At 43.6% G+C, this 24,016-nt stretch overlaps 1 protein-coding gene across 1 annotated transcript in view; it reads right to left on the minus strand.

Moving 5' to 3' along the window:
* Positions 1–24,016, minus strand: part of FTO (FTO, alpha-ketoglutarate dependent dioxygenase) — a 451,699-nt gene that overhangs the window by 405,968 nt on the left and 21,715 nt on the right. The gene's annotated exons all lie outside the window — the stretch shown is intronic.

Below are 24,016 nucleotides of genomic sequence, written 5' to 3' on the forward strand. Positions count from 1 at the left end.
AAAGAATACCGGAAAATGGAACGTCCAGACCCGAACCATTAGTCTACTTTATTGTTATTTTATTGAAACTATACAGAGGAATGTGGCAGTTCAATTTTGTTTTGTTCTTCTCCTACTTTTCTTCTTTCTATATACTTGCTTTCCTAATTTCTTCTGAAATTTGATGCAAACTGGTTACGCATATACGACTACCGGGCCGACCGGATATGGGAACTTACCAGCAGTATATAAATATAGCAGACAAGAGAATACCTGGTTAGACATATTAGCTGTGAATAAGTAACTACATTGGCGCTGATTTGATACGGAATAGTCAAAATGTTATACGCATTAGCATCCATGGTGTGTCTATTCCTTATACTTGTTTTATTAAACCAAGATCCCACCGGAGGTCTGGCTATGTTTTATCATAATGTCACTAAGATGTTTGTATCACCTTTGTCTGAAAAATTTAATAAAAATTGTCAATTTAAAAAAAAAAAGAAAATGTCAATTCACACAATCCATACTGATTTTAGAACTTTGTATATGCTCTCAACTTAAAGTGTAAAGCCAAACCTTTCCTTTTTAGAGTTTGGATAGTGTATGGAATAGTTATAACTTATATTCCGAAATCTCCGATGGGGATACAAAATAAGAAAAAAAAAATGGAGACGCCAACCTTCTTCCATGCTACCAAAAAAGTGCTTTTATAGGGGCGTGGCCTGACGCCGGAGATGATGGCCGCATAGAAAAGAGGCTCTGAAGCCCCAGTGCATACCTAGCAACATCCCCAGCGACTGAGCACCAACATCCGGACCCCACAGGCAGGATTAGCCCTCCAAGAAGTGCCGGCAGCTATGGGAAGGAAAACGAAGAAACGCGGTCCCCGCAAACTGACCGATTTCTTCTCCATGGTCGGAGCTCCAGCCAAGCAAGATGGCACCGGCTCTACACGCGGCCCTGACTCGCAGATTGCGGGACCTGCTTCAGCAGCCGGACGAACGGCTAACAGCGCCAGGAGCACTACACCGCGCAGCAGCTCCTCTTCCACAGCCCACAGTCCACCAAATCCTCGGCAGAAACAGGCTACACGAACAGCTTCTACACCTCAGGTAACTCTCCCCCTTGACGATACCAGGGAACTCAATGACCCCATTGATAATTTCCCTACTACGGATAGCCCTGTAGTGGACACAGTCCTCAAAGACATGCTGGTGTCATTACGCAGCTCCCTGCATAGCGATATGGTGTCTATAATGCACCAAATGAGGGGAGAGATACAGGAGATGGGGGAACAGATGAATCATGTGGAAGTCAAGATGGGGGAATATGCAGAGGCCCACAATGACCTGGTAGATGCATACACGGACACCTCTGATGAGCTTCATACCATGTCCCTGAAGTTGGCGGACCTGGAAGATAGAGCTAGAAGAAACAATATCAAATTCAGAGGCGTCCCTGAAAATGTGCCGCCTGGGCAACTGCGGGATTTTATACAGCGGCTGATTACAGATCTACTGCCCTCCCTGTCAGACTATGAGACCATTGTCGACAGAGCCCATCGGCTTCTGAAGCCCACCCATCTTCCTGATTCGGTCCCTAGGGACGTGATAGCCCGCATACACTGCTATCATGTGAAAGAGCAGTTGATGTCTCTCTCTAGATCTGTCACTCCTCTACCGGATCCCTATGGTTCGCTGTCCCTAATTCGGTTTCTATACTTTTCTTTCTTTGGATTATTGTTGTGTGGTAAAATAAAAAAGGGTCTCCGTAGATGCCCCATTTCTACCAATATTGTTTAGAAAACTGCTTCACTAGGAATTGGAGATTACTATTGAAGAGGTGGCTATAATTTTTTTACTATGTTTAGTACATTGTACTAAACATTGCAACTAGTGCAAACTAGTTACATTAAACTAGTGCATTGTACAATTTCTGTAAAACCTACGTGATAATTGATGACATGTACGATTGACCTGACTCTTAATAAAAAATATTGTTTAAAAAAAAAAGTGCTTTTATTGACAGGGTATCCCTCTTAGATAGATTTCCCTCACTGCCTGTCCTGGTGTTGACATTATTTCTGGGGAAGATGGTAAAAGAAAATCTCCAAATTGTGGTGCCTTGACAACAAACAATTGACTTTATTAAGAACTAAATCTCAAAAAAAGCAAACTAGTAAGCAAAGATGCAAAGTCAACTGCCGACATGAGTTTCAGCTATACCCATGAAGATAGAGAGAGATAGAGAGAGATAGATAGATAGAGAGAGAGAGAGATAGAGAGAGAGATATATATATAAAATCAAATAGGAGGGAGTGGGAAAAAAATAGGAAAAACAGTAATATGCAAATAAACCCCTAATGTGCTCTAATCTGGATATTAAACCAGTATGTAAATGTACTCTTAATGTCCCGAAAACCTAGCATTTGTGAATAGAGATGCCCCTTGAAGTGGATAAAAATTATATCAACAAAAACAGTAAATGAAATATAAAACTGTGCAAAATAATCTCAGTGAAATATGTGGGTAAGTCACAGCGAATATCATAAAAATCAAATCATGGCAGTGAAAAATTTGTATATGAACTATAATGAAAAATGTGTCATACACTCAACACATAATACAATAATAGTGATGTGATTGCTATCTGGATTGGTAAACTTCCAGATATAACAAATGTGAAATGTTTGTGACCCTTAAAGTCAAACAGTAATTCATGTAGTGAAAGTGCAATGAATTGTCATTCAAAGAAAGTCCTCCAAATCTTTAAGTAAAGTGCTGGTGATTATAATTGGTCTTCCTGGTGTCACACACGTGGTCCCCAGGGCAGTGCACACTCACCGCAAACAGATCTTAGTTACACTTTGTGGGCAATCTGAGGCAGATATTGGGACAAATCCTCCTTAATATTCCCTATGGATGTTTTCGGAATGTTGTTTCCCATATATTAAAAAAGGCAAGAGGAACTCCTTTCTGACAGGCTATATCCCTTCTGATGGTGGAGTGCTAAGGGCTCATACTCGGTCACACAACCACAGCACGGCTCAAGCCTCAAGCACGGCTCAAGTGCTGAGGGCTCATATTCGCTCACACAACCAGAGCACGGCTCAAGCCGTGCTGTGGTTGTGTGACCAATTCAGACAAACTGCTCTAGTCAGCAAGAAAGAGAGCCTGAAATGAGTACGTTTTTGTCCAAACTCAAGAAACCCTTGGAGAGGAAGTCCCAGTGCTTCTGGCATAAGAGGTTCTTTGAGCGTTAAAGGGAGCGTTACAGGGATGAGGAAGTAAGTCCATGGGGTCTCCGTATACAGATATTCCCCAACATTAGAAACATTGACCCTGACCTAAAATTAGCCTGGGAGAATAATCTGCAGAAATGCTCACTAAATATGATGGAGATCCTTATGGGCTATTATCATAGGGAACTGTCCAGTATAGATGAGATCAAAAATCTATACTCTGCACATGACACATTAAGCTCCCTACCGGCATTTGAGATCAAAGAAAAATAACTACTCCTATATAGAGAATTTCAATAAGGAAATTTTTCAAAGGAAGGAGCACAAATTCAATCGGGACAAGACAGCCTACTGCACATAAATGGGGACAGAGAGCCGGTAACTACAAACAACGTGGAGTCAGGCAGGGGAAATGGAGAGGAGGATTTAGACTCATCCACCCAGACATCAATGTCATCTTCCTGGATGCCAAGGAGATTTGACTATGAACAGACCTCATCGGCACGTAGGAAACGAAAAGGAGGGTGGGCTAATGGGGAAGGGGCACTAAGCAAAGGGAGGGGATGCCTACAGCCCCCTATCCAGAGATTACGACAAATGGACAACAGTGAACCATCCACCCTGAATAGACCAGGACAAAATATAGGAGAACCATCCCTAAGAACGGGTGAAAAGAGGATAGTGAACAGGAAAGATATCCTGACTGAGCCAAACGCCCCCAATGCCAATACTATGGACCCGCAGACTCAGGAACAAACCCCCAGATTAGAGAGGGGGGAAGGAGAAAAAGTATTCAGTCTACCACACTCCAAGGCTCTTTGAACCCCCTAGGTAGCCCCCTTTTTTTAGAACGACGGCCCAAGCCAGACCAGAGGAAGACGGGCAATCTGGATTCATTCTTCCTGTCAGCCGGGATGAAAAACACCTGAAAGTAATTAACCTTTCCAGCCATAGACTCATGGAGGCAGAGACTGAGGTCCTGAAGCTTGGACTGAGTTTTTGTTCTGCTGAAGATATGGACATCTTTGAAGTGGTCAAGGACCTCCATCTCTTTGTCAGAAACTTAATGTTTAAAGTAATTTACGATAAACAGAAACCACAAGAAACAATAAAAGAAGACTTGGAAAGATGGAAGGGGTACACTATTAGGGATTTTAGAGCCCTCTGTGATCTAATGGAACTCTGGGAGGAGGGGTACGTCGAGACACCGATTTGGGAAAACCAGGAAGAAGCAGATGACGGGGGAGGAGTGGAGGCCAAACCCGCAACATATAGGGAAAAATATCGGAAATGTTCATATCTGCGCACAAAAGGTAATTTGCAAAAGAATCACAATATTGTCATAAAACACTCTGATAAAGGGGGCAATATTGTGATCATGGACTGCAATCAATATGAGGCCATGTGTGAAAGAATCTTAAATATTAAGGAATGGTACTAGCCCATCACAAAACAGGACATTGAGGCTTACAATGTGGACTTTTTGGCTATCATCCATCAAGCCTACATGAATTACCTAATTGATAAAAAGACATTAGAGTATTTGGAAGTGAAGCATCCCAGACTACCTTGCCTTTACGCCTTACCCAAAGTCCATAAGAGCCTCAAAAATCCCCCAGGATGTCCGATAGTATCGGGGATAGGATGCATTTCAGAACAAGCAGGTATATTGGTGGACAGATACTTGCGACCACATGTAAGGTCCCTCCCCTCTTACTTGAAAGACACTGTTGAACTTCTGAAATTGGTGGAAGACCTACCAGTTCCAGCGGAATGCTGGTTAGTAGCTTTGGACATTGAGACCCTTTATAACAGTATTCCACATAAGAGAGGGATTGATGTAATCGAAGGGTCCTTGAGTCGAAAGACCAGGGGCGCAGTGGGCATACAACAGATTGTTGTGGACCTCCTGCGTCATATCCTGACCAAGAATGTCTTCATCTTCAAAGAGACACACTACCTCCAGGTACAGGGGGTGGCGATGGGGACTTGTTGTGCCCCGTCCTATGCGAACCTGCACCTGGGGGGATGGGAGCGCAGTCTGTTTTCCAACGAAACAATACAGGATTGGCTCGATAATATCTCTCTGTGGCGACGATACATTGATTATGTTTTTTTTTTTTTTCATCTGGACCGGCACCCTGTGTGAACTTGAGAAATGTGTGGCCTCTTTGGCCATCAATGATTTCAATCTTAGATTTACCACCACTCATAACCAAAAAGAGATTAAATTCCCAGATGTTACCATTGCGACAAGGAACGACAATTACCTTATGACTAAATTATATCGCAAAGAGACAGCGGGAAATTCCGCTCTGCACGCCGCTAGTTCACACGCACACTTTCTAAAGAATAATCTCCCATACAGCCAATACCTCCGATTAAAACGGAACTGCTCAATGAACAGTGACTTCCAAAAAGAAGCGAGGGCTTTACAAACTCGCCTGTTAGAGAGGGGCTATAACAAAAAGATGCTTATAAAAGCCTACTGTATAATCGTGTACAAAAGAAAAGACCCGTGCCTCAATCCTAAATATTTTTGTTAACCGATTTCCTCAGATCTATATTGCCAACGACTCCTCCAAACATACAGTTCTCATAGGCTTTAAACGATCCGTTAATTTTGTGTCATTCTGTGATTTGTGATCCCTCAGGTAGATATCTTATGCTCACAGGTCTCCTTCATGACAAGATCACTATAGTTTCCTATTATGCTCTGAACAGAGACCAGATACCGTTCTTTTCCCATCTATTCACATTACTTGATTCTCACTGTATTGGTGTACTCATTATATGTGGTGATTCTAACCTTACTGTTAACCCACATAAAGATAGATCCATTGATTCTCCTTCGCAGTTGCATTCCTCTTCACAATTCTGATACCTTCTATCTCATCTTTCGATAGTAGATTGCTGGTGTGAAGCTAATCCCAATAAAATTGATTACACTCATTATTCGCACCCCCCAGTTATCCACAAGGATTGACCATTTTTTCATCCCATCATCATGTAGAGAGCAAGGAGAGGTCCTGTCCGGGGTTTATGTTTCACCCAGATTCCTCTCTTACACCTTCCGGAAATTATGGTAAGCCCCAGGTTTTACGCTTTGCCTCAGTGGCAATTTAGTGCAGGTGAGGCAAACAGACAGAGCTCTGGAGCCTGGGGAGCAGACAGTCTCTATCTGCTGGAGCACAAGGTTGGTCAATGTGTTTTGTGAAACCCGACAAACAATAGGTTTGTACAGGTTGGTAGTCAGGACTATCGTATGTTTAGTTAGTGCCGGGACACGGCTAGGATTTTGTTTTTGAAGTATTTACCTTTTTTGTGCACTGTATATAGCCTGTGTGTTGCACCAATAAATGTAACACTGCTTGAAGACAAGTCACTGGTCTGGTCTCTAAATCTTGCAATATTGCTCACCCCAGGGAGCAATTGCACCCACTACCTATTCCCCAGCTCACATATGGTGGAGAATGCGGGCACAACAAGGTGTTACTTTGGTGGTGCGAGCACAGCGCGTTAACAACTGGTCCTACCAAGCTGGGAAGTTGCCACGGTCACAAATGTTTGACCTCATCCACTTTGTCCGAAAATGGCTGCAACCAGAGTCCCTATCGGGGCCACAAATCATTGAGCGGGTAGTCATGGATCGCTTCCTAAGATCCTTACCTGTCATCTTGCAAAAGTGGGTAGCGCTAGGGGACCTAAGTTGGTCGATCAGCTTGTGGAGATTGTTGAGAGGTACTTGCAGCTGAGGACTTAAACACCTCCCCTGTGAGCCCATGGACTTTCCGCCCAAAACCACGGTCTCCCTTGGCAACCGGTAAGACTGTTCCAGGGGAAGTGGGTGGTGAGCGTGGCAAGGAAGCCGGGGGAAAAACTGCTGATGTAAAGTTGGGAGGCTGGCATTCCAAAGCAGGAAAACCAGTGCCAGTCAGCAGACATAACCTGAGGAATGTTAGATGTTTTCGTTGCCAGGAACTTGGACATGTAGCTGTGAACTGTCCATCGACTGATGAGCCTATGCAGTGTGACGTGTCTTTCAAGGAAAGACAGCAGTCTTTGTTTGCCACTATTTCATGTACCACAGTACCAGTGAAGGGAAAACATGTGTGCAATAACTGTGAATGATAAGCATGTTACTGCTTTGCTGGACTCTGGAAGTTTAGTAACTCTGATTAAGGCTGAATTGTTAGGCCCTGTGAACTTCCAGGCTAAAAAGGTTGCTGTAGTGTGTGTGCATGGTGATACTCGGGAGTATCCTATAGCAACTGTGAAGTTTGGAACCGCACAGGGTAATCTGAGGCACTCGGTTGGGGTTGTGCCTCAGTTGGTGCATGAGGTAATTATTGGGAGAGACTTCCCTGAATTTTGGGAACTCTGGGAACACCCAGACTGTGCCACAGTTTCTAAACCAGAGACAGAATCAGAATACATGGGTGCTGCAGAGAAGTTGTATTCAGAGGACTCCGCTTGGGGGTCCCCAGACTTCCCTGTCTCTGTTTTGGCAGGAGAATTGGAAGAGTCTGATGAAGGCCCTATAGCCAATGCGGATAGACCGCCCTCTGCTGAAACTAAGGCTACTCTAGAGTTTGTAGATCTTAACACTCATAGAGAGAACTTTGGTAGTGAGCAGAGGAAAGACCCTACTCTTGTGAGGGCCTGGGAAAATGTTATGATGATTAATGGGGAACCTGTTGAACCTGGGAATAGGCTCTCTTTTCCTTATTTCAGTAGTATTGATGACATGCTATATCGTGTGTATAAAAAGAACGATGAAACTATTGAGCAATTAGTGGTCCCCAAGCCATACAAAAAGGTGGTATTGGAGCTTGCCCATGGACACTTATTGGGGGGTCATTTGGGTACCGAGAAAACCACTGAAAGGGTTTTACAGAGGTTTTACTGGCCTGGGGTACAAAAAGACATTGAAAACTATTGCAAATCTTGTCCGGTTTGTCAAATGTCTACACGGGAACTTATGTCTCCTGGCTTATGTCTGGTCCCAAAAGAGATTGACCAGACAGAGATATGTGGTGGCATGCACGACGGCCAGGACAGCCTACTTAACGTATAGACAGGATCCTACTCTCCCCAACAAATCACAGTGGTCCCAAGCTAAACAAGCATGTGATCACTGGATTGCCCAGTACGATCTACAAATTTGCTCCCATAAAGAAGTAGAGTATTTCAAATTCGACTCTCCTCAGATCCTAATGAGGTATGAAACATATTTCACACATATTACCAATCCCTATAGGCAGCGGACACCGGAAATGCTGCTTCTCTTTTTTGGACTCCGTATCTTTGCCTTCCCTGTCTGCTGCTGATATGGAACATTTGAATGTTGCGGTCACCCTACAGGAGGTGCAAAAAAAGTCCACAACTAATCATATATCCCCTACCCTAGTTTCCCTCTTTAATCATATCCTACACCAGAGTAGTTATCCGCCCACGTTCAGTGCTGCCTATATCCGCTTGTTGCCTAAAAAAGGGAAAGGTCCCACTCTCCCTGGTTCTTATCGCCCCATTTCTTTACTGACCTTTGATGCCAAACTGCTCTCTAAAATTATGGCAAACAGATTAGCCGTCGTGCTGCCTAAACGTATATTGTCAGGCCAGGCGGGCTTTGTAACTGGTACATCTGCTGTACTGAATATTAGGAAAATTATAACTGCCTTAGAAGGAATATGGTTGCCAAGCGGATGATATCCTGCTGGTAGTGTCTGATCCGCTGACAAATATCCCCAACATTCTTAACCATATCAGCTTGTATTGCTCCTTTTCTGGCCTCAAAATAAATATTAATAAGAGCGAACTCCTGCCCTTAACCCCGGATAGGACTTACATTGAAACCCTTTCCCGCACACACCTCTCACTACAGATGCAAATGCGGTCCATTACCTACCTGGGGATCTCCATACCCCGCTCTGCTAAGGATCTTTACTCCCTCAACTACAAGCCTATCATCACTAAAATAATCCAAGAATTGTGCACAGGTCGGGATTAACCCATCTCTCTTCTAGGTAGATGCCATCTCATAAAAACGATAAGCTTCACTAGATTACTCTACTCGTTACAAACGATACCGCTTCTTTTAAAACATACTGTAAAGATATCTAACTCCTCCACAGTGCCTTCTCGACCTTTCTCTGGAAAGGGAAGAGGTCGAGAATAGCCTTAAAAAAAACTGGTAAAGAATTTGGGCACCAATCTTCCTAACATCAGGGTCTATAATTTAGCCAACCTCTTCCGTCATGTACGAGATTGGATGCATAATACCTCCTTCTTCACGAATACCTCCCTAGAGAGCCAGCTGACGTCACCGTGGTCACTTCCTGGTGTCTTGAACACTCCTTTGAGACACCTTCCCATACATATAAAAGATAACATCCTCCTCAAAGACACTATACTAGCATGGAGAGAAGTCAGGAAGCTCCTACTTCTCCCCACTGTACTCTCTCCCTGTGTGCCCCTCAAATCCGCCCCGAATTTCACAGCAGGCAGGGGATCCTATGCTTTTCAATTGTGGTCCGCTAAGGGTATATCTAACCTCAGGGATCTGTTTGACCCCGGGGGACACCTTAAAACCTTCCGTGACCTTCAACTTCAATATAATATCACCGCTACCCACATTTTTCCATATTTACAATTGCGCCACTTTGTCTCCCATCACCTTAATTCGCCGTGGCGAGAGATAATACATTCACCTATAGCACCTCTACTCTCATCTCCCCAGGTCAAAATTCCATTATCCCATCTTGCCAAATGTGTCACTACATCTGTACTTGATTTCTCCAACTGTACGCCATCCCACATTAAACAATGGGCTGAATTCTTACATTTAACTGTTGAGGAAATGATTGTGATAATAGAACAGGGGTGGGGACAAGTTCGGAAAGCTATAATGAACAAATCCTGGCGAGAAATATATTTCAAAATTGCACACAGAGCCTACCACACGTTTAATATACCCCCAAAAATTAATACTACCTCCACCTGGCTAACGGTCTGTCCGAAATGCCATCACGTGGGTTGTGCCCCCACGTACAGACTTTATGGTCTGACACAGTGTCCTTTATGAATGCCCACTCGGGTACAACAAGAACGTTGCCCCCAGCATTCTGCTTACTACATTCCCTTCCTTCAACAGCCACCGGTAAACCCACTTACCCAACACGGTGGGAACATCGGTGTCTTCTCGCGGCTAAAAAGTCCATCCAATGCAACTGGATAATACCAGACCCTCCATTCATAGACAATTTCCGCTCCCTGTTAGTCCGTTTACAGTTGCTCGACAAATTGAACACTAAGTTCAATCAAATATGCACCAGCAGATTTTTTTGCCACCTGGGCATCTTTTATTGCGGCTGAATTAACCTTGGAACAGCTGCAAGACTTGATGTCCATTTTCCGTTTTTCCAACTGGTACCTTGAAGCGAAACTAACAAACTCTCTGGGACCTTTAGATGTCATATGAATCATGGTTCCTTCCTTTCGACCTGTTCACTCACATATTTTTCCCATAATCTCATGGTGTGTGTGTATAATATATATATATATATATATTATACACATACATTAGCCCCGATGTCTCCCACGATTACCTAAATGGTGATGAGGTTGTCCACCATCCAGTTCTTGATTATTATGGCTCCCTCATTAGGGAATTAATATGGCTATGGCACAATTCCTCTAATATGCTGTTATGGTTTGTCTTGTGTTACATTTGATGTGTCTTGCTATGCAACTTCTCCAGGTGCAGTCTGCGTCTTGCTATGCAACTTCTCCAGGTGCGGTCTGCATACTGGTACCTGAGTCGTGATAACTGCCGATCATCACACATGTATGTATTATCTAATGCTTAATAAAAATAGGCATGCTTAAAAAAAAACATTTGTCTGATGTTCCATTTTAAAGGCACTATATTGCAGACCCCTCGGACTTCAGCTACTTTTAATATCATAAAGAAACAAGTTACAATAGTTAAAAAATTAGATAAATCCAAGAATGAAGACAGCCAGAATGAAGACTTGAAAATGACAGCTGGCATGTACAGTATGTTGTCTGAGTCTTTTCAAACAAGAACCAGGCACCAGTCCTAGCCAGGTACACAACTAATATGCAGATTGCATTCTGGCCTATGAATGTTGATGAGGAGGGGTAGATATATACATAGAAACAAAATGACAAATTGAAAACAGATGCTTGTCAGAGGCATTGCAATACATCAAACTGGATTTTTTTTTTTTTTTTTTTACAAAAATTTGTAAAACCTTGTAGTTTTTTTCCCCTCTAAAATGTTGGTGTTATGGCATGTATTTTTGTAGATGTAACTAGTGTTTATTGAAGTTTATCAAAGCAAATCTGTCATGTGTAGTAGGTTCAGAGTGTGGCACACCAGATTACAGAAAACTATGAAAACTGACTTTATAGAGAAAAGGCCACGAAACAGGTATTTTCTTTATTTGATTAAGGCCTCATGCTCACTACATTGAAAAAAAACATGAATTCAGGTGCATTTTGGAACTCATTTTCAAACGTGCTTGGACTCATGTAATGCTGTTCTATGACTGAATGCACATCTAGACGTCCAGCAGCATCTAGGTGCATTCAGTCTAGCTCAGTTTACCCAAACTAGAAGTGCCTGTGTCCTGCGTCCTTTTGCCTGATTTTACGGAGCTAAATGCCTATAAACGCATGTAAACATGTATAAACACGACTATATTCAGCACAGGAAAAAGTGATCTGGGAAGCATAACGTTGTTTATACTTACCACAAGACAACTTCTCCTGTGCTTAAAATGCAGATGGCTAGTGTGAATGGGGCCTAATATTTCCACAAGAGTTTGACTACAGTAATATGTATCTATAAAATGGCATCTGGTTCTGTGGGGTTTTTTTTTTTCTTTTCTCCCACAGAGAGTTAATTTTTCTGAAATTAATGTGCAGGCATGTTATGTGGTCAGCATACTAGAGAACTTTAAATTCATGCTGCCACTGTCCAATAACTGGCATTAGACAATCCACAATTCTGGAAATGCCACAGCAGATCTTTACCAGTATTTTGAAGCTCACAACACTGGTTCATGCGTGGATGCTGGAGAACTTTATTAAAATTCTCTGCATAAACAATAAGATTTGTATATATAACACTAAAGTGTTATAGAGTGTTAAGAGAAAAAATGAAAAATTCTGAGTTGTCGCCAGAAGAATAGATGGAATATCTTCTATAAGGGACACTTGTCCTAGTGACAACTGTCTAAGAGGGATTTCCCTTAGTCTGCAAAGATGTTATTTTAGTAATAATTTTTTTAAACTATCCAAAATGTAAAAAAAAAAAAAAGGCTTTTACTTTAGATATGGTTAGTAGAGCTAAAACGTGGAGCACTTACCTTCCCTCCAGTGATGGGGCATCCATGAGCTTCCTTGTCGCTGCCGACCATCTTCACCCAGATTCTGCTGTTCAGCTACGTTGATTTGGTCAGGTTAGAGAAAATGAATCCTCTCACCAAGGCATGCTTTGGTTTTACACTAAGGGATCTATTTATAAACTGTTGTTCGCCCTCTGAATATTTGTTCTGTTGGTGGTACATGGCAAAACAAATGTTCTTTAGCAGTTTCTTTACAATGGGGGAAAAAAATGTGTGTATATATCTAGATATATATATAGATAGAATAAGCCAGTGTATCTCCAAAAACAGCTGTGTTCCACAGGCCTTAATAAATACATTTTTATTGTAAACACATATATACTCACTACCCCATGTCAAAGAACCACTTACGTGTTTCACCAATTTGGCTTAATAATAGTGCTCCCTGATTATGCCAAATTGGCGGAACGCATGCAAGCTTCTTTCACATAGGAGAGTGATTAACAGTGTATATGTGTTTACAGTAAAAAAAAATATTCACTTATTAAGGTCCGTGGAGTGCAGCTGTTTTTGGAGATATAATTGCTGGAGGTGAGTGCGCACCTGTCGGCCTGCACCTGGGACAAGACTGCCATGTGAGCTGGCCTGTGATTTTGGAGTGTATCCCTTATCCACAAAAATAAAATGTTATACGTTTACCTGAAATAACGGACAGTGGTTACTCAACTACATTTTTCCTGATTCTCTAGCATTTGCATGCAATTTAAAGCAGACTGAATTAGAAAAAACACTAGGAATATGCCTTAGCTAGAAGGGCTGATTTGCACAACCAGCGGGGGGAAAAAATAGAGCAGTTGCCCATATTGTTACAAATGCATGCTGCCCTATTGGACAGTGATTTTTAACAGTCAGTTTTATTTACTCAGTAGAATCAAATGTATTTTCTCATTGACTGCCTGTGTGTTTTTGTATCACTGGTACTCCTCTGAGTGACAGGGCCTGAATAATGCATCTGCTCTGCTACAACATGTCATTACTTCAAGTTAAGCCTTCTATGCGATTCTGTTAGTAGACACTGCATACTATTGGGTGTCACATGGATATTTGATCCAGTTTCTTGTATGTCACGGTGCTCAGGAAAACACACTCAGAAGAGGCAGAGCAATGTGTCAGATGTCTGGACAGATCAAGAGCAGCAGCTTATTACTGCACTCAGTCCTTGTGCCTCCAACTACTACACTGAAACTGAATTTCTGACAGTGCCTTCAGTCAATTCAAGTTATTTTGCTTGGAAACAAAAAATGGTGAGGATGTTTTACTCCCACAGCTTGCTGTACTCACTGCTTAGCGCTTTCAAGTAACTTAAAATGAATAATGATGCTGTCACAAGCGTAAAAAGAATAAATACAAATAAAAATCATACTGTCATTGAACAGTTTCTCTTTCTTTAAGCTCCTTTTGTCAAGCAGTGTCTATTATATTCTTTGCCTATCCATCTGCAAACGAAAATTATTCATGTTGGCTGTTAACAGAGAGAAGAGGTGACGTGTGGGGATCTAAGAACATGACCACCTTTCCGTGAGACGAAGAGAGATGAAGGAGATGAAGTGCATGAAAGATGTGCTTCTTAGGCTGGTTGATGCAGTTAAAGAAATGCAGCCTATTTTTTTCTTCTCCTCTTTATATGTATGACAATCCCTCACGCTAATTGGGCATCACTTGTATTTCTGAAAGGGAGAAGTCTTATTTGAAGACTTAATGTAAAGGTTTCTGTTTGAGAACATTTGTAAGGAAGAGTGCCCATGTAAAACCATCCTTTAGAAACAGATGTCATTTCTAAAACATAGGACGTGATAAATTCCTATCCCATCACTCTTTAGAGCATGAATATCACCTGCCAGCCCCTCCCAAGAAAAAAAGCTATTTATGTATGAAAAAACAAAACAAAACAAAAACTGCCACGTGTCAACCAAGGCATATAACCAAAACCTAAAATATGTTCCAATCCTCATTTAAAGGGTTATTAAACCCTTGCCTGTTTTGACATATATCTACTGCTAGCGAGCAGTAGATATATGCAAAAAGTGTTTTTAAAAAAACGCTTTAAACGAGATTTAAACTTACCGGTGTCTTCTCCGTGCGCCCCCTTTCGAAAATGTGAAAATTCTCGGGTGGCCGCAAAGCATCTTGGGGCCGGCGCATTAACAGTTCACATTTTTGGCCGGGAGACGAGGAGAGACACAAGGTAAGTATATGGCCGCGTGCACCCGCATGCAGACACCGTGGGACAGTAAGTGCCAGCAAGGATAGAGGAGTCAGCGCTGGATCGGAGACCCGCAGCAGTGCTGGAGGGACAGATGAAAACGACAAGAAGATAGGATTAAGAAACACCATTTAAAGTAAGTGATTTAATTAACATTGGGGGAGGGGAAAAAATCTTTGACTTTAATGTCACTTTAAGGTTGGCTAAAAACAGCCCAACTGTAATAGGTGAAGCAAAAGTGCTGTTTCAAATAACGTGGATGTTAGTGGACTTCCTAGCGGCAAAAACTAGCACCTCTTTCTGGTTGTCAGAGGCACTTAATACCATACACTGAAATTTTATAACTGTTGTACTTAAATTATCTTGAATTAAGTTGCACCAATTTCTCCCTCCTCTCTGTAGAAGAAAAGGGTAATACACCAAATGTTTAACAAAATCAGAGTAAATATTTGTATGACAATGATACAATTGATGTGCCAGCAGCTGCATTAAAAAGCATCTACTTGTGTGCACTTGTTAGGAGCAATGCTAATGTGCTGAAAACAGCACATCACTTTTTTTTTCAAACTGGATTGAAATGTCATAAAGTGACACTTCTTTCAGTTATATTTACTGCAGCACATTGTGATGCAGTGTACTGTTGTGTGGGGGGGAAGGAAAAAAAGTAATGTGGTGATGGGCCTTGAATGACAGTCAGTGAAAACATTGCAAACTGTAAAAGGATGGGGATTCTATTAGGAAAATTAGTCATAGCATATCTCAAAGTCAACCGTGTACTACTTGAACAAATAAAAGATTAAAGAGGAACTTATCCATAACTTTGAAATTACAACAAATACAAAATTTAGATATTTTGTTGTAATGGCAATCTACAAACAGATACTTATAGACAGGGCTTGAAAAATCCACTTGTCCACTCGTCTGTGACGAGAGGACGGTGGAGCCTGACGAGCAGCTTCCCGGCCGGCCGTTGTAATTACACGGCCGGCCGGGAGCTTTACGTTCAAGCGATCGAGCGTCTCTAGAGACGCTTAATCACTTGTATTGGCAGCTGTCACTGCCGTTGCCGGTCCCGAGATCCGCTGTGCCCGATGCGGCCGAGACCGGCACGGCTCTTTGACAGGAGATCAAAGGGAGTTCAGTATACAAACTCCCTTTGATCTCCTCTCAGTCCCTGAATGCAGGAAGTTATGTAGATTACATCACTTCCTGCATTCAGTGTCACTCTCCAGCTACAGAAGCTGAGGAAGCAGATTTCTGCTTCATCAGCTTATCTGGCAAGTACTAAAGTGTCAGGGACCAGAGCACCTCCAGGTGGCGCTGGGACCTGGTTCTGCAAATATGGTGCTTACCTGCAGGTGTCTCCAGGCAGCCAGGAGCTGTCAGGTACCAGACCACCACTGGGTGGTGCTGGAACCTGCAATTCTGGTGCTCACCTGCAGGTGCCTCCCAGCTGTCGGCAATTAGTCTCCACCTGGTGCTGGCCTGGGAGGGTATTTAGGCCTTTCTCACATTGAGGCTGGTGCCCGCAATGTAATATCACCCTAACCTGTATCCTGTTGCCTGTAACCTGCATTCCTGGTTCCTGTATCCAGTATCATGTAGCCTCCTTGAACCCTGACTACTGATCTGTGGCTCCCCTCTTGTTGCCCTGCTCTGCAGGTTCACCTGCCCTGTTTTTGTCTATGTGTGATATCGCTGTTTGCTTCTAGTTAGGTTTTTTCATATTACTTGTGGGTGTTGTTGGGGTTGCTTGTGTTTTTATGATTTTGGTGTGTTTAATAAACTATAAGTTTATAAGCATTGTCTGCTGTGGTCACATATTTGGCCCTCCCGTATAGATACCTACATGTGATGTGGGGGCAACTCTGCACAGTATTCTGACAGAAAGACAGAAGCCTTTTCTTACTGAGAAAAACATCCAAGCCTGGATACATTCTCCGAAAACATACATCAAGTCTGACAAAGCATGTGGGAAAATGGTCTAAGACCAAGATTGAACTTTGTGGCCATAATTCCAAAAGTATGTTTGGCAAAAAAACAATACTGCACATCACAAAAAGAACAACATACCCACAGTGAAACATGGTGGAGGCAGCATGATGCTATGGGCTGTTTTTCTTCAGCTGCTTTAGTCAAGTTGTCAGACGTGCTTATGGGCTGGCAGCGTGGAGAGGAACCCACTGGCAGGAAGTGGTCTGAAAGTCTGAGCGCAAGGTGCAAAAGGGGCAATCCACAGGGGTAGACAAGGTCCAATCTGGGTCGAGGCAGGCAGCAGAGGTTCAGAAGCGATAATCAGTCCAAGGGGTCAGCAAACAGGAAGTCCAGATGAGGGGTCAGGGAGCAACAGCAAGATTCACAGATAGAGGGGCTAGCGATCACACCATAGGTTGGAATACCTCAGCAACAAGTCAGGGCTCTGACCAGAATTTTATAGCCAAGGGATGTAACCAGGGCCGGCCTTACGGGTGTGAGAACTGTGCGGCTAGCCTGCTGTCAGGATGGCCGAGCAGTGAGGGGGAGAGAAGCCACGCCCCCAGCTGTCAGGATGGCCGAGCGGGTAGGAGATCGGAGCCGCTGTCATCCTGTCAGTTTCAGAGCTGTGCGTGGCAGAGCAGGGGATCGGTAAATATCATTGATATTTACCGATCCTCTGTGTGAGAAGGACAAACACTGGAGCGATTGTCTGATCACTCCAGTGTTTGTAAATAACTGGGGACACATAGTACTATGTGTCAGCTGTTATGAATGAACAGGCTGTCATTTACATCATATCTTGTTCATTCAAGATTTCATCAATGGGCAGAAGCACTCAGTACAGAGGCCCCTCCCCATTCAGAAACTTCTGATAGAAAATATTTTACTATCAGCAGTTTCTGAATGAATGGGGAGGAGCCTCTGTACTGTGTGCTCGCCATTCATTGAGTGCTGAGGCTGCAGACAAAGAAATTGAGGATTTGGTGTCCTCAATTTCTTTTCTATTTTAAAAGGGAAATGTCAGGGGTCTGTTTGGACCCCTTATATTCCCCCGAAGCCCCCAACAGTAAAAAATTATAAAAAAAGTAATACAAAATTGTTTTAAAAAAGTGAAAACTGCCCCCTCTCACCCCCCCCCCCCCCCCACATATTATTAGACATGTGTGAAGACTAAAAATTAATTTCAGATAAAATGAACGAAAACAAAAAACGTTTTATTCGTTTCATCAAGCAAAACAAATTTTTATGCTATTTGGGATTCAGGGATTGGCGTGTTCTGGAGGCAGGGCGCATGACGTCATACAACACCAAGTGTAGATCGATGGAGGAGCAGCAGTCCCGGCCAATAAATAAAATGGTGCTTGCAGTGATAACCACGGATGGCACCGTGCAAACACAGAACAAAGAAGCAAATCACCAGCACTCAATAGTAAAGATGAATATGTCCTTTTTATTGGACAAAGACGTCACAGTGATCCAAAAAGCCGACGTTCCGGGGGCCGTGCAGGGTCCCTTCCTCTAGGCAGAAAGATGTGGTCACGTCTAAGTGCTGGTGATTTGCTTCTTTGTCATATAACACCACACGTGTTGGGTGCCGCCATCTTGGTGTATATCTAGGTATACACCAAGATGGTGGGGCCAATATCTGTGTGTGTGACGTCACATGACGCCATGCATGCATGGTGTCATGTAACGTCATGATCCCCACCTCCAAGATGGTGGCACGCATTGACAGAACACGCCGGTGGCCAACATGGCCGCCGCACATTCTCAAACAAATTAGTATGTGCCTGAATAAATGTTTCGTATATTCGGACGAATAGTAATTCATTCATTTACATGTAGTCTAGGTTTTGTGTTCTGTTTTCTTTTTTTACGCTTTTTTAGATGCACTTGAAAAAAGGGATCGGCATGACATCCTGACACTTTATATTTATAGACTATTTTAGTTTGACATTTATTGTTTGCCTTCGGTTGTTTTATTTGATAAGAATACTTATATTGTGTCTACAAGTTTAATACCTTTGAAAAAGTTTTATTTTTTTCACGTTTAAATGTTTCTTTGCGGCTTAACAAAATGGGAGTCTTTAAATGGTGTGGATATTGGGGAAATGGGTGTGGTTACTGGGGGTGTGGCAACTAAAGGGTGTGACCACTGAGGGGTGTGGTCACTGAGGGGCGCTGTAAAGCTTTCTCGCACAGGGCGCCTAAAGGCCTAAGGCCGGCCCTGGATGTAAGACCACTTGGCAACCAGGAGGCTTCCCTCCCCGGGAGCCAATGGCAGGCGAGAGGGGTGGAAGGTGCGTGCTGGGAACCTCCCCCAGCAAGGCCCAGCCTGTTTACCGCGCACACGCGACCCCCGTGCATCTTGCGCATGCGCACCTGCAACCCCGGCACCAGGAGTTCTACCAGGCTGGAGGAGACCCCATGCCCTGCACCGTACACGTTGGTCCCGAGGAGAGGTAACACCCCTGGTTTCCTGACAATAGTTCAGACAATTAATCAATTTTGGCACAAAACCTTTAGGCCTCTACTAAAAAGCTGAAGATTAAAGGAGAACTATGGGGTCAGTGTTTTTCCCCATAGTTCTCCTTAGGGTAACAGGAGGACACAAACTAGCATCCTCCCGTTACCCTAAGCTCAGTATACCGCGAGCTACAGGTACTCTTTATTAACCATGTCACCTCCAACACAGGAGTTCTAGCACGGCACTGTTCTAGAACTCTGTGACAGGAACGAGCAGCGGCCAGGAACAGAGGCTAAGGGAGGTGACACAGCCTGTCACAGCTCCACCGTCCAGGTCTGTCACCGCTTCACGCCCCCTGCTCTGTCACCACATACCCCTGTGCAAGCATCGGCACTAAGTATCGGGGCATTTTCACACAAACTCTAGAATTATTGCTCTCACTCAGACATTTGCGGCGATATGTAACATGTGCAGCACAATAGGCGCAATCGTCGTTTTCGAACGTAGGCGCACCCGACGCATATCTACGTGTGTATGTGTAGGGACCAACGTGTACGGTGCAGGGCATGGGGTCTCCTACAATATGGGGACTTTAAAAAAATTTCTTTTTTTTTTATGATTCTTTATTTATTTTTTTATGATTCTTTAATTTTTATATTACTTTTTTTAAACACAACTTTATTGCTATTACATGGGGGGCTAAGAAGCCCTCTATGGGATAGCTAATTTACATGACAGGTCCTCTTAATGGAGACATCAGGGGTCTCTAAGACCCTAAAGTCACCTAGGGACCCCCAGAGAAGCTGATGAGGCAGAGATCGGCTTCATCAGCTTCTCTAGCTGGAGAGTGACACTGAATGCAGGAAGTGATGTAATATACATCACTTCCTGCATTCGGGGACTGAGAGGAGATCAAAGGGAGTTTGTGTACTGAACTCCCTTTGATCTCCTGTCACAGAGCCGTGCCAGTCCCGGCCGCATCGGGCACAGCGGATCTCGGGACCGGCAACGGCAGTGACAGCTTCTGACACAAGCGATCGAGCGTCTCTATAGACGCTCGATCGCTTGACTGTAAAGCTCCCGGCCGGCCGTGTAATTACAGCGGAGAAGGAGAAGAGTGTGACAATGCCATGATGTAATATGGCAACATTGTCCCCAAGAACACTCCCCAAGAGGGGCTAAGAGGTCCCACGTTGTTAAAACTTTTCCAGGGAAGAAACTGGCTTTTAAGTTCCTTCCAGGTTTTCCGGACTATAGTTGGATGTAATCTCTAGTCCCGGGGCCAGGTGTTGCCAATGACTAGCATAGTTGGATCAGGTGGCTGAGAGCTAGAGTTGTGTTGGAGCTGTGTGTGTGCAGGAGGCACACAAACACAGTCAAACTCAGGTGCGTGCTGGACGCACGTGGAACAGCCGGGGGAGGCTGGGAGAGGTCAGGAAGGTCGGTGACCCAAGGGACCTGTTGGGCACACTGCTGGGAGAGCAGTCTGAGTATTACACAGAGCTGTGCTGAGAGGCTTGGGGCTGAGGAATGCTACTAAGGACTTCCAGAAGGGCATTTGTGAGGTCAGTTACTGATGTTGGATGAGAAGGCCTGGCTTGCAGTCTCCGCTCTAATTCATCCCAAAGGTGTTCTAATCGGGTTGAGGTCGGGACTGTGCAGGCCAGTCAAGTTGCTCCACCCCATACACGCTCATCCATGTCTTTAAGGACCTTGCTTTGTGCACTGGTGCACAGTCATGTTGGAACAGGAAGGGGCCTTCCCCAACTATTCTCACAAAGTTGGGAGCATGAAATTGTCCAACATGTCTTGGCATGCTGATGCCTTAAGAGTTCCCTTTAATGGAACTGAGGGGCCAAGCCCAACCCCTGAAAAACAAACCCACACCATAACCCCCCCCCCCCCCCCCTAAACTTTACACTTGGCATAATGCAGTCAGGCACGTAACGTTCTCTTGGCAACTGCCAAACCCAGGCACGTCCATCAGATTGCCAGACAGAGAAGCGTTATTCGTCACTCCAAAGACTTCTCTAGAGTCTAGTGGCGGTGTGCTTTACACCACTGCATCCGATGCTTTGCATCACACTTGGTGATGTAAGGCTTGGATGCAGCTGCTCGGCCATGAAAACCCATTCTGTGAAGCTCTCTACGCACTGTTGTTGTGCCAATCTGAAGGCCATGCACTGACCCTGCTCTGTCATTTTACGTGGCCTACCACTTTGTGGTTGAGTTGCTGTTGTTCCCAGTTGCTTCCACGTTGTTATAATCCCACTAACAGTTGACCGTGGAATATTTAGTAGCAAGGACATTTCACGGATGGACTTATTGCACAAGTGGCAACCTATCACGGTACCACGCTTGAATTAATTGAGCTCCTGAGATCGACCCATTCTTTCACAAATGTTTGAGGTTAATGCCTGGAAGTAGTTAAAGGAATACGTCTTGGCCTTGGAGAAGGGGTGTGAGGGTGAGTCTTTCCACCCCCAAGTCTTGGCTTCTTTTATTCCGGTAGATGAGTATCATTACCCTGAGAGACATCCTTGATTAGGGTGCCCAATGGAGCTCTGAAGAGACATTGGCCCTCAAAAGGGCATGTGCAGAAGACGCAAGACATCCATTTACTTGTTTACAAGGTAGTGTAGGGCAGTTGGCATAAGCTATGAATGTTCTACAAATAGGGAATCAGCATGTAAAGCATACAAATGTAATCCACCCCCCCTAATGTTTGACAGACTAACAAGACTAGCAATGAAGGGGGCTGCCAGAGAAACACGATTTCCAATAGAATTTCTAAATGTTTATTTATGGAATCCTTAAAACACTGGCACAGGCAGTCAATGCTTTATTAGATAAACAAGGACAATGGTCCACGCCTTAATAAAAGGTCCCCTTAAAAGAATATTGGGCTTTAAAATGTTTGGGAGGTGTGAGTAGCTTATCAGGAAATTTACAGCCTTCATGCAGGATGCCTAGGAGTAGGGTGTATAGCCTAAAAGGGATCTCTTTACCCCTAGACTTAATGAGCATTTAACCTTTGCAGTGCAGGAGGCTCACTGCAAGGGTAGGTTTTTTTTTCTGTTTCTTGTGCCACTGTCCCTTCTGCGTGCCCGGGATCAGCATCATGGATGTTGGAGGAGTGAGGGGAGAGAGACCATTAAACATTCATTTGCTACACCACTACCCACTGAATGAACCCAGAAGCAAAGATAATATTGTCACTTCCAGTCTCTCAGCTGTCATTCCCCAGCCAGAGAGGCCGGAGAAGAAGGTAATCAAGCAAGATCTTCTATATTTTACCAGTGCACTAAAATGAACAAGTGTATTCTTTTACTAAAAATTCTGGTTTGATAAGCCGTTGAGCTAATATCATTCGACATAAAAAATTGCAACTGCCATCAACTTATTTTACAAGGTCTCTGCTTTCAGTAAACATATAATTCTGGTGTGTTTGAAGTAATCTGCAGGCCCAAAACGTGCATGTTAACATGTGTGGGGAAAAAAAGGCTCCGACAGTGAAAGTCTCAATTGAGTTATTTATTGACATCTATTCAGCGGAAAGAGGAATGCTATGCCCCCTATAGCAGTAACATGCTATATTTTTGAATGCTGCATGTGCTGCCAGAGCAGTAGGTCAATGAATATGCCTAGGGCATCTCTTCCTTCTTGTTCAGCAGAAGAGTCATTTACCCTTAACCAGAGGGTAAACTGTACAGCAAATATAGTGGATTTGAAGAGTACAGATGGTATTTCTTTGTCCTAAGATAGCTTGAGGTTGTGGCTGCTATAATTAAGACATGACCCATGTCAAGGCAAGTCTCAGACAGTTATACTATAAGCTGATGGTCGCTAAAGCGACCATCAGCTTATAGTAGAACTGTAAATGCCAGGTCCGTATGGCATACTGACCTGGCCAGCTGGAAGCACTTTTGTAGGTCCGTATGCCATACGTCCTTGGCAGCGAAACGGTTAAAACTATATTAGGAATAAAAAAAGTCACCACAATAGACCACAGTTTGTGTGTTAACGTGTGTTGTGAAAGTGTACACTTTACCACAACACAAAGATGTTATAGAGCTATGGGGCTATCATGTTTATCTATGCTTCACAATTGAGAGTCGATGATGCAAAGCATGCATATACGGTCAGTGAAGTTTTAGAACACCTAAAGTTAAAATATGTTTCAAGTCAGATACTCAGCAAGTAGGAAAGGAAAAATATGGACAAAAATTGCAGTGCTCATATTAGTATTATGAAATGTTATTCCACCAAGTTGGTTCTTATTATGTATATCTAGGGCTAATGATTATTTTCATCATTATTAATTTAAAATAAAATACACTAGGATTGCACCGATACCAATACAAGCATCGGTATCGGCGGTGATACCGAGTATTTGCATGAGTACTTGTACTTGTGCAAATGCTCTGATACAAAAAACGAGTACCTGTGCCGTGTCCGCCATCTTCAGGGACCCGAAACCGCCGCACACAGGACCTCCATCGCGTCTTCAATTAAACAAGATGGCCGTGAACTCCTCCTCCAAGTCCTCAGTCATCTGCTCCATTCTGACCTCTTCTCCCGCTGATTGGCTGATTGACAGGCTTCCTCACCAGTCAGGAGTGACTGGTAAGGAAGCCTGTCATCATCCAATCGGCCAATCAGCGGGAGAAGAGGTCAGAATGGAGCAGATGACTAGGCTGTGACACGGAGTG

Source organism: Nanorana parkeri, unplaced genomic scaffold (assembly GCF_000935625.1).
Source record: "Nanorana parkeri isolate BGI_ZX_2015 unplaced genomic scaffold, ASM93562v1 scaffold170, whole genome shotgun sequence".
In the NCBI taxonomy this organism is placed as follows: Eukaryota; Metazoa; Chordata; class Amphibia; order Anura; family Dicroglossidae; genus Nanorana; species Nanorana parkeri.